Source organism: Salvelinus namaycush, chromosome 8, assembly GCF_016432855.1.
Source record: "Salvelinus namaycush isolate Seneca chromosome 8, SaNama_1.0, whole genome shotgun sequence".
Lineage (NCBI taxonomy): Eukaryota > Metazoa > Chordata > Actinopteri > Salmoniformes > Salmonidae > Salvelinus > Salvelinus namaycush.
The window spans coordinates 34733597-34747823 of record NC_052314.1 but is presented as its reverse complement, the minus strand read 5'-3'; the positions used below and the strand labels follow the sequence as shown (position 1 = coordinate 34747823).

Here is a 14227-nt window from a genome sequence, read left to right as displayed (position 1 = left end):
GACGGCTAATATCTCCGGCTTTGATTTTATTTGATAAATGTGACAATATCATCGTAAAGTATGTTTTTTCAATATAGTTTAATCAGATTATTGAATTTCTTTCGGGAGTTTTGGCGTGTTCCGTTCTCTGCGTTTGTTCACGATGGACAGCTTCGCACCACTTGGCAAGTTTTGCTTGCTAATTTGAGAGGGAAAAACGACATTCTAAAACCAAACAACGATTGTTCTGGACAAATGACCCCTTGTGCAAGATTCTGATGGAAGCTCAACAAAAGTAGTACCCATTTATGATGTTATTTCATATTTCTGTCGAAAATATTTACTATTAGTTTCCGCCCAGATTTTGGGCGCTCTCTCGCTATAACGTAAGCTGCATGTCGTACTAAAGTTATTTTTAGAACTCTAACACGGCGATTGCATTAAGAACTAGTGTATCTATCATTTGCTGTACAACAAGTATTTTTTAGTAACGTTTATGATTAGTTATTTGGTCAGAATAGGTGAGTGTCAGAAATATATCCGGAGATTCTGGAAAATAGTTGCTACATTTTCACAATGTATAACCACGGATTTCAGCACTAAATATGCACATTTTCGAACAAACCATATATGTATTGTGTAATATGATGTTATAGGACTGTCATCTGATGAAGTTTATGAAGGTTAGTGAAATAATTAATATCTTTTGCTGGTTTTGTCGCTATCGCTACTGTTGCCTTGAATCAATGCTGTTGTGTGGTTGGCTATTGTAGTAAGCTAATATAATGCTATATTGTGTTTTCGCTGTAAAACACTTAAAAAATCTGAAATATTGGCTGGATTCACAAGATGTTTGTCTTTCATTTGCTGTACACCATGTATTTTTCATAAATGTTTTATGATGAGTATTTAGGTATTTCACGTTGGTCTCTATAATTACTCTGGCTGCTTCGGTGCTATTTCTGATGGTAGCTGTGATGGTAGCTGCAATGTAAAACTATGATTTATACCTCAAATATGCACATTTTTCGAACAAAACATAGATTTATTGTATAACATGTTATAAGACTGTCATCTGATTAAGTTGTTTCTTGGTTAGTTTGGTTGGTTCTTGGTTAGTTAGGTTGGTTTTGTGCAAGCTACCTGTGCTGTGAAAGAAATGTCTGTGCTTTTTTGTATTTGGTGGTGAGCTAAATATACGTGGTGTTTTCGCTGTAAAACATTTTAAAAATCGGACATGTTGACTGGATTCACAAGATGTTTATCTTTCATTTGCTGTATTGGACTTGTTAATGTGTGAAAGTTAAATATTTCTCAAAAATATTTTTTGAATTTCAAACAGTCACAACAGTGTTTCAATAATATATGGAACTTTTCTCGCATCTCTGGTATATAAAGCTTTTTTGAGGCCTTGCGCACAATCCATTCTGTGGCAGCACAATGTCCAAACGATATACTGTATGTGAGGCTCTTGATCATATCTTTGATCATGACACTGGTGAGGATGAGAGAGGTCACGAAACTGACAGTGAAGATGCTTTAGAGGAGAAAGTAGTCTGTGATAAATAGCACAATATGTTTCATCTGAATATTTGTTAGAGTCAAAATAATCCATACATTGTGCTTTTTTTACTACAAAAGTTGTTGTATGAGCTCATGTCAATGAGGCCTACAGTCCATAAATAGCAAATAGAAGTTCAAAACTTGTAATGTTCACAAGAACTAAAGATCTAACACAACATTAGGTGATAATATATGCATTATTATGGATGTATAAATCAGCTATAATGGGGGTGGTCATTTTGGAACGGAACACAGATTTAATTAACATGAAACAAACACAACAGGAGCAGCAGTAAAATAGCAATAGCGAGGCTATATACAGGGGGTGCCGGTTAGTCGAGGTAATTGAGGTAATATATACTGTACATGTGGGTAGAGTTATTAAAGTGACTTATGCATAGATAATAACAGAGAGTCGCAGAAGCATGAAAGAGTGGGGGAGGCAGTGCAAGTAGTCTGGGTAGCCTTCCTCTGAGACCGCCTGGTATAGAGGTCAAGGATGACAGGAAGCTTGGCCACAGCTGGGCCGTACACACTACCCTCTGTAGTGCCTTGCGGTCGGAGGCCGAGCAGTTGCCATACCAGGCAGTGATGCGCTCGATGGTGCAGCTGTTGAACCTTTTGAGGATAAGAGGACCCATGACATATCTTTTCAGTCTCCTGAGGGGGAATAGGTTTTGTCATGCCCTCTTCACGACTGTCTTGATATGTTTGAACCATGTTAGTTTGTTTGTGATTAGGACACCAAGGAACTTGAAGCTGTCAACCTGCTCCACTACAGCCCAGTCGATGAGAATTGGGGCGTGCTCGGTCCTCCTTTTCCTGGAGTCCACAATCATGTCCTTAGTCTTGATCACGTTGAGGGAGAGGTTTTTGTCCTGGCACAACAGGGCCAGGTCTCTGACTTCCTCCCTATATGCTGTCTCGTCGTTGTTGGTGATCACGCCTACCACTGTTATCGGCAAACTTTATGACGGTGTTGGAGTCATGCCTGGCAGAGCAGTCATGAGTGAACAGGGCGTACAAGAGGGGACTGAGCACGCACCCCTGAGGGGTCCAAGTGTTAAGGATCAGCGTGGCGGATGTGTTGTTACCTACCCTTACCACCTGGGGGCGGCCCGTCAGGAACTCCAGGATAAAGTTGCAGAGTGATGAGCTTTGAGGGCACTATGGTGTTGAACATTGAGCTGTAATCAATGAAAAGCATTCTCACGTAGGTGTACCTTTTGTCCTGGTGTGAAAGGGCAGTGTGGGGTGCAATATAGATTGCATCATCTGTGGATCTTTTTGGGGCAGTATGCAAATTGGAGTGAGTCTAGGGTTTCTGGGATAATGGTGTTGATGTGACCCATGACCAGCCTTTCAAAGTACTATCAGCGGTGGAGAGCGTGATCACACAGTTGTCCAGAACAGCTGGTGCGCTCATGCATGTTTCAGTGTTACTTGCCTCGAAGCGAGCATAGAAGAAATATAGCTCATCTGGTAGGCTTGTGTCACTGGGCGACTCTCGGCTGTGCCTCCCTTTGTAGTCTGTAATAGTTTGCAAGCCCTGCCACATCCGACGAGCGTCGGAGCCGGTATAGTATGATTCGATCTTAGTCCTGTATTGACGCTTTGCCTGTTTGATGGTTCATCAGACGGCATAGCGGGATTTCTTATAAGCTTCCGGGATAGAGTCCCGCTCTTTGAAAGCGGCAGCTCTACCCTTTAGCACAGTGCAGATGTTGCCTGTAATCCATGGCTTCTGGTCAGGGTATGTACGTACGTACAGTCACGAAGGGGACGACGTCATTGATGCACTTATTGATGAAGCCAATGACAGATGTGGTGTACTCCTCAATGCCATTGGAGGAATCCCGGTACATATTCCAGTCTGTGCTAGCAAAACAGTCCTGTAGCTTAGCATCTGCTTCATCTGACCACTTTTTTATTGACCGAGTCACTGGTGCTTCCTGCTTTAATTTTTGCTTGTAAGCAGGAATCAGGAGGATAGAATTATGATCAGATTTTCCAAATGGAGGGCGAGGGAGAGCTTTGTACAAGTCTCTGTGTGTCGAGTAAAGGTGGTCTAGAGTTTTTTTCCCTCTGGTTGCACATTTAACATGCTGATAGAAATGAGGTAGAACGGATTTAAGTTTCCCTGCATTAAAGTCCCCGGCCACTAGGGGCGCCGCCTCTGGATGAGTTTTTTCCTGTTTGCCTATTTGCCTCACAAGTCCTCAACTGGCAGCGTCATTAAATACTACCTGCAAAACACCAGTCTCGAAACGAAATATATTTTTTGTAATGTAATTTGAGTTGATTCAACAAATCATAGCACAGATTGATGGGTACACTTCCTGCTTTAACTTCCCAATTGTACTTCCTGCTTTGCTCCAATGGGTACACTCGCAATGGCCGCCAGTCCACCCATTATGCCATCATCGACTTCAATGGGGACGCCTGTTCTATTCATTCTTATTTCTATGACTCTACTACACTAAAGTGCAAAATCATGGCTAAATACAGAAAAAACGCTGAAGTAGCAGAGAATAAGCACTACCTTTAAAGACCACGTCGCCATTTCACTACCACAGAAACAAAATCACATCAGTGAACAAAGAAGTCAGATAGGAACCAAAAAACATTGTTCTCTCTTATCTGCTCTGCGGGTTGAATTGGATATGACTAATCTTTGAATGCATCAACAGCATAGCACCCGGGCCTGCGTAACAGGTTCAGCCCCACCTTAACAGCATGATCAACCACACCAACATCCTGCTCTGACGCAGTGATCCACACTGAAGTTCTAGTTAAACTACCCCTTCTAGCCCCCGTCGAAGTGTCAACCCTCCCGCCACCACCCCCCTATTAATAACAGGGTCCACCATGAGGAGTCTTGCTGGCAGACATGGCAACACACAGAGACTTTCATCTTCATAGAGAAAGAGAGCGAGAGAGAGAGACACAAACACTTACCTATCACACACACACACACACACACACACACACACACAAGTGCTACACTAACATATCGCTAACACTCACAACACACACACACACAATCACACACACACACCACACACACACAGCGAGTTCTGCTCCTGGACATGGCGACCCCTTACTGTTCGTTTCATCTCTCAGCTTGCTGCTGGCACCATTACGTTAACACAAACACTGTATTTCTGTCATCATCCACAGCATCGCACAGCACCACAAGGCATTCCCTTATTATCTCTCTTTCTTCTGGATTGCCTCCCAAATGGCAGACTATTCACTACATTGGGCACTACATTTGACCACAGCCCTACGGTCCCTGGTCAAAAGTAGTGCACCATAAATAGGGAATCGGTTGCCGTTTGGGAGGCAGTGCTGCTCTGTTTCAGGGAGTTTTGGGACGTGGGTGAGTGGTGGGAAATTGGAGTGCCGTCTGTGGCCTCACAGCAAGCGGCCCTCTCCCTCCTCTCATAACCTCGTTTTTTCTCTCTCTCTCTGTTTTCTCTTTGGCAGGCTATTAAGGGGCTTCATGCAGATCACATATTTCAGCCTCAAATGATCTGGGAAAACATTAACCCCACAACGCTGTGTGTGTATGATTGTGAGGGTGTGTGTCAGAGTGCAGTGTGTGTATATGTCCAGTCTTACCTCTACGTAGTCCTTGGCATGGTCCCAGTCTCTCTTGGAGTCCAGGTTACCCAGACTGATGCTCTCCAGCTGGCCCAGGTGAACCTTCGCCACAGAACGGCTGATCTTGCGAGTCACGAAGTTCGCCCCTGGGAAAAAGAGCGAGAGAGAGAGGAGAGAAAGAGAAAGACAGAGACAAACAGAAAGATGATAGTGGATATTAGTGAGGTAATGGCCTGACCATGGAAACATGAACGTTTACAAAACCCTCCACCACCCAGCGACCTTACGCCTCCCCGTCGATGCATTGGCCCAGGATCCACTAGGCCCAAATATTATTTGAAATCTTTCATTTTCTATTTTCTTGGACTGCCTGCAGTGCCAAGGCGGCTGGGTTTGAGACTATTCTATTGACCCATTGCGCCAGGCAGGGTTGGGGAGTAACGGATTACAATAAAAACAGTAACTGTCATCGGTTAGGTTACGAGCAAAAATATTGTAATCAGATTACAAATACACTATATATACAAAAGTCTGTGGACACCCCTTTTAATGAGTGGATTTGGCTATTTCAGCCACAACAGGTGTATAAAATCGAGCACACAGCCATGCAATCTCCATAGACCCACATTGGCAGTAGAATGCCCTTACTGAAGAGCTCAGTGACTTTCAACGTGGCACTGTCAAAGGATACCACCTTTGCAAAAAGTCAGTTTTTCAAATTTCTGCCCTGCAAGGGCTCTCCCGGTCAACTGTAAGTGCTGTTATTGTGAAGTGGAAACGTCTATGAGCAACAATGGCTCAGCCACGAAGTGGTAGGCCATACAATCTCAAAGAACGGGATCGCCGAGTGCTGAAGCGGGTAGCGCATAAAAATCGTCTGTCCTCGGTTGCAACACTCACTCCCGAAATCCAAACTGCCTCTGGAAGCAACGTCAGCACAAGAACTGTTCGTCGGGCGCTTCATGAAATATGCACACAAGCCTAAGATCACCATGTGCAATTTCAAGTGTCGGCTGGAGTGGTGTAAAGCTCGCCGCCAATGGACCCTGGAGCAGTGGAAACGCTTTCTCTGGAGTGATGAATCACGCTTCACCATCTGGCAGTCCGACGGACGAATCTGGGTTCGGTGGATGCCAGGAGAACGCTACCTGCCCCAGTTCATCGTGCCAACTGGAAAGTTTGTGGAGGAGGAATAATGGTCTGGGGCTGTTTTTCATGGTTTGGGCTAGGCCCCTTAGTTCCAGTGAATGGAAATCTTAACGCTACAGCATACAATGACATTCTAGACAATTCTGTGCTTCCAACTTTGTGGCAACAGTTTGGGAAAGGCCCTTTCCTGTTTCAGCATGACAATGCCCCCGTGCACAAACCGAGGTCCATACAGAAATGGTTTGTCGATATCGGTGTGGAAGAACTTGACTGACCTGTACAGAGCCATGACCTCAACCCCATCGAACACCTTCGGGATGAATTGGAACGCAGACTCCGAGCCAGGCCTAATCGGCCAACATCAGTTCCCGACCTCACTAATGCTCTTGTGGCTGAATGGAAGCCAGTCCCCACAGCAATGTCCAACATCTAGCGGAAAGCCTTCCCAGAAGAGTGGAGGCTGTTATATCAGCAAAGGGGCGACTAACTCTATATTAATGCCCATGATTTTGGAATGAGATGCTTGACGAGCAGGTGTCCACATACTTTTGGTCATGTAGTGTACTTTAGAAAAAATAGATGATTGACTGTAGCATTATTTTTAACTCAGAAAGGATGTTTGCCCAAAAATTATTTGACTCCTTTCTTTTTTCTCAGGGATATTTAAATCAGCATTGATGAAACTTGCAAGTTTAAGTTTGTTTCGCCTGAGAAAGTCTGACCACAAGTCAGAGACCACTATGATGACGGTACAAATGCGTTTGATGGATTGCGTGAAAGAGCAGGAATAAGCTTTTGTTGGCTACAGTCCAAGCTATGTCTTCCAATAGTGCGACTGCTGTTGGCATCCAAAGAATATCCATCTTGAATAAAAGCTCAGATTTAAGGACGACAGCAGTGGTGTAGCCTACGGGCGATACAGATAGCACTTATTATTGATATCTACATAGTGCATTGACGTGAATCACACTGCTGCTCTCATTTACTGTAGCTATTTGCGCCTTACGGATTGTAATTGTTGTGGATGGCTGTTCTATATGTGTTCTATATGTGTATTTTAACCTAATAATGTTTGAATTTAAGAAGTTTAAGCTGCCGATCAATTTTTGCTTTTGCGACCAGTGGACAGTCCGTGACAATGCGCGCTTGCAACAGCTACATAGTCCAGATCCCAGGCTACGGAATAAAAGTTTGAGCGAGTTCCTCCCTTCTAAACTCCTTCTAGGTATTGTGCTCCAGACAGTCAAACGTTAGTTTAATTTAAGAAGACCAAGAGTGGGACTTTTATTGCTCAATCTCATTCGTGCTGTTGAAAAAGAAAATGCCCATAGTCCTAATGGACACAGGCTCAAACTCGCGAACTTTAGACTTACACAGCTGTAAATTATCGAGATATCAAAGTGTCACCCACAAAAACCTAAACAATAGGCCTTCAGCAAATCCAGCATATGGCAAACATTTTTCACCTTGCAAATAGCACTTTTCGGTAGTCTTCAAAGCATGCAATTCCATGAGTGGCCCTCACTACATAATCATTGCCAAACCCACTGGCTCCAGCTCATCTATAAGTATTTGCTGGTGAAGCCCCGCCTTAACTCAGCTCACTAGTCACCATAGCAACACCCACCGGTAGCATGCGCTCCAGCAGGTATATTTCACTGGTCATCCCCAAAGCCAACACTTCCTTTGGCCGCCTTTCCTTCCAGTTCTCTGCTGCGAATGACTGGAACGAATTGCAGAAATCACTGAAGCTGGAGTCTTATATCTCCCTCACTAACTTTAAACATCGGCTGTCAGAGCAGCTACCTGATCACTGTACCTGTACACAGCCAATCTGTAAATAGCACACCCGACTACCTCATCCACATATTATTGCTTACCCTCTTGCTCTTTTGCACCCCAGTATCTCTACTTGCACATCATCATCTGCACATCTATCACTCCAGTGTTAATGCTAAATTGTAATTATTTTGCCTCTATGGCCTATTTATTGCCTTACCTCCCTACTCTTCTACATTTGCACACACTGTACATAGATTTTTCAACAACAAAAAATATTTTATGGTATTGACTGTACGTTTGTTTGTGTAACTCTGTGTTGTTGTTTTTGTCGCACTGCTTTGCTTTATCTTGGCCAGGTGGCAGTTGTAAATGAGAACTTGTTCTCAACTGGCCTACCTTGTTAAATAAAGGTGAAATAGAAAATTAAAAAATGTAAATGTAAAATGAGAGCAGCATTTATTTTTCAACTCAAAGCAACGAGCCCAATCAGTGCACGTTAGCATTTTAAGTCACAAATCTAATGACCACTGCAGCATTGCAGTGGTCATTAGCAGCACAGCCACAAAGTCATTCAATCTAATTTTAAACCTAACTGTAACCTTAACCATACTGCTAACCCTAATGCCTTACCCTAACTTTAAATTAAGACCAAAACTTATGTTTTCACAATACGGCCAATTTTGACTTTGCATCTAGGGGAAATCACTCAGTTTTGCCTCAAGGACAAGACTCATCCCAATAAACATCAACCTGCCAAATCCATCCTCCATAACAACAAAATCATAAACAACAGAGTAGGCTAATGAATCCTTAGATGTTGGGTTATGCTCAATTGGCTCATCTCTATTTCCAAGTCATATTCTTGAAGATAAAGGGGTATTCAATTTATTGTAATGACTGGAAATCTTCCAGACTTTTGTTTTTAATGTAAAGATATAGTCTGATTGTATTATTATCTGTAGTAGAAAGCAATGAGTTAGAAGAACACTACATTACCAAACCATAAAGTAAAATGCAACATCCATTTATGGCCAGCTGTGTAAACTCTAACATTGATTTATCTTGCAATTGATGTTGTTTAATTGGTAATACTAATGTTTGTGTTCTTCTAATGCCTCTTAAGGGGAAAGTAATCTAAAAGTAACTCAAATTAATTTCCTTACATTACTGAGTTTGGGTAATCCAAAAGCTATGTTACGGATTACAATTTTGGTCAGGTAACTAATAACTAACGGATTACATTAAGAAAGTAAACTACCCAACCCTGGTGTCAGGCAAGCTAAATCAAGCACATCAAGTATTTCAAATAATGTCAAATAGTATTTGAACCCAGGTCTGGGTTCTCCCTGGCCAGTCACCACAGAAAGCCAAGAAGCCACCGGCGAGTCACGTAGATCAGTTACCATCTCACATTACAACTACAACATACTGTACATTTAGGGACTTCTCTCTCTCATCTCTCCTCTCATTTTACCCTTAATTCACCATTTCAATATTAACTCCAGGCTCAATGCCAAACCAAATCTAGCCTGTATCGCAATGTCGGTCTATTAACCCAAAAATCACCATAAAAGTTTCATTAAAAAAGGGTATAAACGGAATATAGCAGGGCCGTCAGTTGGAGCGGAGCACTATCACGCACACACACACACACACACACACACACAGAGAGAGAGAGAGAGAGATGGAGAGGACCACCCCGACTCTGCTAGTGGAGGGTGTTCTGTCCAACAGCACCACAGGGCGGGTAAGTGTGCCAGACCGCCGACCTCTCTGCCTGGTGCTGCTGCTCTCTTGGACCAGACACACAAGGAGATTTTATCTGTGGTAAAACAAATGATCTTCTAATGGCTTTCTATGTGCTGTGCAGTGCTCTGTGTGTGTGTGTGTGTGTGTGTGTGTGTGTGTGTGTGTGTGTGTGTGTGTGTGTGTGTGTGTGTGTGTGTGTGTGTGTGTGTGTGTGTGTGTGTGTGTGTGTGTGTGTGTGTGTGTGTGTGTGTGTGTGTGTGTGTGTGTGTGTGTGTGTGTGTGTGTGTGCGTGCGTGCGTTTGCTCTGTGGGTGCATGCATGCACCCTGGAGCTATGAAGAGAGGGTTTTGGGTGTTTGGCGGAACATTGTGGCCCGGTGTAATGTTCTATCCCCCGTAGCATGGAGCACAGACACACACAGACACAGATAATAGCCTATAACTATATGGTGGAACTATCTGGAGACCTTTATCCAAGTAAAACACTGAATTATATCGACTGATATCAACACTGAATATTATAAAGTAATGTCTAAAAATGGGGCTGTCTGGAAATTGACATGTAATTAAAGCTTGAGAGTTATGGCAGTTTAGACAGTAACCTTCAAATTAGCTGTGTTGTTGAATTTAGTTTGGTAATAATGAGGAGGACCACAACTATTTTTGTTTTCTTACCCTGCACACGAGCTTAACAGGCCTACTATGAAAACACGAAAATAATATGTAAGCAACTTTGAAACTCGAATTACTATGGAAACTTCAAAATAATATTTTCAGAAACATTCCTCCCACTACGACTAAGGAAACCATGTAGTTGATTAAGCTACAGATAAAATAACGGTGATTTTGATACTCCTTTCCAATAAATATCGAGGGTCTGATTTTGGTGACATGATGATCGATGCTTGACTGCAGTTTGACAAATAAAAATATTCTCACTGTTATCCATAATAATCTCATAATGTAGGCCTAGACTTCCTGTATCTGTGAGCTGTTGGCCAAAGTTATTGTGCCAAGATCAGGGTAGGAACATTTGTTATTTAACACAACAGTTTTTTTTACAAAAAGGTAGAGTTGAAAATACGATGGAAACAGATTGAACTCTAAATTTTTATTCGGGCACATGAAAAATTAAGGAGGAAAAGCACATGTTTTGTGCACTGTCAATCATGCACTGATTTTTATCTGCAACAGGTCTGTTTGGTGAAAACACCACTGTTTGGAAAATGCGCATATTTTCTTTATTACTTGTTTTATACTACATTTACACTGGAACATTGTTGTTCAGTGTCAGTCTAACAGTTGGCTATTATTCAATTAGTTACAAAGCCATTACAAGGGATAAAAAAAACAGGTTGGGTTACAACAGTTCAGGCTTAACACAACACAGTACTCCACAACCTATGTGTCCCCATTATGAGACCTCCAGATATGGAGTTCTAGGCCACATAAACTCATAAAGTTAAGCTGCATGTTGCTACGTATTAGGCCCCCAGACCATAATTACCTAGTGCCTTGTCTCTTCACTGTGTCCCTGTTGCCATGACACGGAGCAGGCGTGAAACGTTAGCTACAGCACAATCCCATGAACCCAGTCATGCACACACACCAAATTTGTAGCAATTATTTCATAGACGTTGAGCGAAAACAGACCCCAGAATAGAAAGTTAGACTAGATGGACTTATTTTGAGGAATATGGCATTTTCTATGATGCTTGGGGGGCCGGGGGTTGTGTACATACTGTATGGCCCCATGTCACCACTTTCTTGTTTCACAGTTATTATATTGCAAATATTTGCTGTATGTTATACAACTACACAGATGCTGAATAACAATGTCAAAACTGACTTTTCAAGTTTGATCATGTTTAATTAAAGGCGAAAAAACAAGCTATCAAAGTCGGTCACCAAAGCTGTCCATTATTCACTAGAAGTTGGAACATTCATTCATTAATATAGTTGACATATTCATTTGAAAATAGCGCATGCCTGTAAAGTGAAGATAAATGTTGGAAACCACCTTGTGTCAGATCGATCCTGTCTCAACCGACGCAGTAGCTTCTCCTCTGCCCCGGGTGCTTTGTCTGCTGCCAGGTCTGCTGCCAGGTCATTTACACTGGCAAGTATATTATATCTGCTTTATTAGCATTATAATGGGAAAAGTGTGTATGTGTGTGTTACTAACCAAGTCATCAGCTCAGGAAACTAATAAAGCTGTTATCTTCACACTGATGGCATTGGCATCATTAACAGTTCACTGTCAATCAGTGGAGGCTCCTCAGACGAGGAAGGGGAGGACCATCATCCTCAGTGAATTTCATAAAAATAAAAATGGTAAAACATTTCAAAACTGAAAGCAGACCACTACCTGAAATCTACTTCAGATAATTTAAATAATCAATCCAAATTTTGGCAAGTAGTGAAAGGTTTGGAGTGCAAAAAAGATACACAGATTCCCAAACAAACAATTGTTGGTAGACACCCAGATTGTAACTGAGAGAACCTCCATTCTGAAAGAATCAGCATTTTATAGCTGCAGGCAGTTTATTTGAAAAGGTCAAAGGTATAATTGAGCCCCCTATGAATTTACCTGACACCCCTGTGCACTCCTTCACCAGGTTCTCCTTTTCATCCTTCTCTGTTTCAGAAGTGCATAAAGCCCTGAAAGAAATTGATGGGGAAAAAATCCCCTGGCCCTGATGAACTAGACTCCCGCTTCCTATACCTAGCTGCAGACATCATTGCTCCCCCCTTAACATGTAATTTTAACCTCACACTTGATGTTAAGGAAATCCCCAAGTTATGGAAATCTGCTTTTGTACTGCCTCTCCTGAAAGGTGGAGATCCCTCGCTACTTGACAACTATCGACCCATATCAAAATTGTCTGTACTGTCAAAGGTACTGGAGTCCTTAGTTAGTAGGCAGCTAAAGGCCTACTTCCAAGAAAACAACATCTTAAATGGAATGCAATCAGGTTTTAGGTCTGGCCACAGCACTGTTTCAGCAACATTAAAGGTTTTAAATGGCATCCATTGTGCTCTTGACAAGAATTACATTGTGTGTCTGTCTTTATTGATTTGTCGAAGGCATTTGACACCGTGGAACATGCTGTGCTGGTGCAAAGGATAAAATGTTTGGAATTACTGGTCATGCTCTAGATTGGTTTATAAATGACCTATCAAATGTAACACTATGTGCAATGGTGGATGGTTGTAAATCTGAGTCCATAGAGGTGTGCTCAGGTGTTCCGCAAGGTTCTATTTTGGGCCAACTGTTGTTAATTTTGTATATCAACAACATTTGGGATCTTATTGAAACAGCAGATGTTCATTTTTATGCAGATGATACTGTTCTTTATTCAAGTGGTAGTAGTTTATCTTTAGCTTTTGAAAATGCCCAAATAGCATTTAACATCCTACAACCGAATCTGTATGATTTTAAACTGGTTCTAAATTCGGGTAAAACAAAATGCATGGTATTTTCAAATGCCAGGCATGTTACTAATCATGTCATTGCTACATTGGCTGGACATACTATAGAGCAAGTGAAACTGTACAAATATTTGGGTATGTGGGTTGATGATAAGCTGAGCTTCACTGTGCATGTAGAGAACTTGATAAGGAAGCTCAAGCTGAGAATAGGTTTATATTACTGGCATGAGGCTTGTTTTTCTTTGGAGGCCAGGAAGGAGCTGGTATGATGTACATTACTGGCGGTTTTAGATTTGAGTAATGTTAAATATATGCAGGCCTCAACCCCTACCCTGAGAGCACTTGATTAAGTGTATCATGCAGCCCTCAGGTTCATTACAAATCAAAAACATCTAACACATCATTGTGATCCCTACAGCACTGTTGGCTGGTCGTCATTGACCTTGCGTATGCTTAAACACTGGTATACACTGATTTATAAGGCCATTTTGGGTAAAATGCAATTTTATCTCTGTTCTTTTTAATCAGGTCGGTAAATAAATATCAATTACGGTCCCATTCTCATTTGCTTCTAACAGTACCAAAAATTTGAACAGTTCATGGTAGAAATAGTTTTACTTACTCAGCTCCGTGGTCCTGGAATTCTCCTGAACATTTAAAAATTTGATGATCTAGTGTCATTAGTGAATTATAAACACTTGATCGATGTATATATCATAGAAGAGTGTAATTGTCTTTAGGACAGCTGTTTTTTTGTCAAGACTTTCGGGTGTTTTAACGTAATATGTAACTGATGTACTGTATGTGTGTTTATAGTTTTGTTTAATGTTGTGTTAGTGTATGTAAGTTGTTTTGTTGGAAACGTTGTGCCCCCTGCTGCTATTGGACCAGGTCTCTCTTGGAAAAGAGATGTTGTCTCAATGAGAAAAACCTGTATAAATAAAGGTTAAATAAAATAAAATAAAAAA

At 41.8% G+C, this 14227-nt stretch overlaps 1 pseudogene; it reads right to left on the bottom strand.

The window, feature by feature from the left end:
* LOC120052104 overlaps positions 1-14227 on the bottom strand; it is a 165968-nt pseudogene that overhangs the window by 126540 nt on the left and 25201 nt on the right.